Source organism: Etheostoma spectabile, chromosome 18 (genome assembly GCF_008692095.1).
Source record: "Etheostoma spectabile isolate EspeVRDwgs_2016 chromosome 18, UIUC_Espe_1.0, whole genome shotgun sequence".
Lineage (NCBI taxonomy): Eukaryota > Metazoa > Chordata > Actinopteri > Perciformes > Percidae > Etheostoma > Etheostoma spectabile.
Window position 1 is genome coordinate 15,366,771 of NC_045750.1, and position 1,333 is coordinate 15,368,103.

The 1,333-nt window shown below is 42.6% G+C and overlaps 1 protein-coding gene across 1 annotated transcript in view; it reads right to left on the bottom strand.

Moving 5' to 3' along the window:
• The window catches only part of nkain2 (sodium/potassium transporting ATPase interacting 2), a gene marked incomplete at its 3' end in the record, with an annotated part of 81,161 nt that overhangs the window by 18,320 nt on the left and 61,508 nt on the right, over nucleotides 1-1,333 (bottom strand).

The window sequence follows — 1,333 nt, forward strand, 5'->3', positions numbered from 1 at the left end:
CTGCTCATCAGATATACACTCACACACATATTTACAATATATGTATTGCCACCCCTTATATAATACCTTTGCAAGATGTGGTGTGCGGTAAAACCAGAACTTACAACAATAGTTGAAACTGTAAACACAAGATAAAATTGGCAAGTCCATCACATACCCAACTGACCACCCAGACAAACAACAACATGCTATGTTGAAGACCTTGACAGCTGAATCGCCTCAATGGCTTTTCGGAATTTTCCACACTGTCCTGGCATATATTCATTTCAGATTTTTTACCTTGTCCATCAAAAAGCGCCCTGATTTCTGGAAAACATTGGCCTCACCAGTTACAATTACGAGTTAACCAGCCAGCTTAGCAGTAAACACGCAAACGACCAGTCAGCTTAGAATCCGACCCAACCCAACCATTACCCCGCACTGAGTCAGCCAGTCGACTGGTTGAACGTATGCTATTAAGAAACCTGACAGTGTTTCCACCAATTACAGTAAACCAGCCAGCCAGTCAGCCAGTGAACCAGTCAAACTGTTCAATGTGTGCTCATGGAGCATGACAGTGTTTCCACACACCAATTACAGCGAGACAGTGGTAGAGCTTGGTGGCTTGGCACTCAGCCATAATATAAGTAACACTATCGATTGAGGGCATGAGGACAGCGGGTGAGAGAGGTTGACACTCATGATAAGCGAGGGAGGAAGGCTCAGAATGAAAAAGATGCTGAAACTCCCAAAGTCTTTCTCGCTTTCTGTTGGTGTAACGATGCATGCAGTCCCATTGAAGCGTCGGTTTGTTTATTGCGTGTGTGTCTGTATTCATATGTGTGTGCGCGCTCTGGGAAAAAAAGTACAGAGGAGACTTGTATAAAAAGTGACAGGCCTCCCTCATTCCCACTCTTTATTTCTCTCTCTGTTGTCTCTTCTGATCCTGCTAATTATCGCAGTTTGACAGTGCGGTAGAGGAAGAATTACAGAGTGCGAGGGTAAGCGACAGGCAGAGGGAAACAGAGAGAAGGAAATCGTTTTCTTTGTAACAATGAAGTAAGACAGAGCGAGCAAGAAAGACACATACAAAAAAAACTGAGATAAAGAAGGAGAGTCTCTAAAGCAGCTTATCCAACCCATTCTATGTTAATGAGGGTATTAAGTTATTAACTTAATGGAGCCTTGATGCTTTATTTTACCACAAAGTTGCACAATCACCCTAAATTCCCTAACCCACTGCAACAGACAAAGAAGTTGGCATGGTTGTAATACACTTTAGAAAACATTCAACTAAATGCATCAGTGAGTGTAACCGTAGAGAACATCAATTGCATTATTTCAAAGCCCTGCA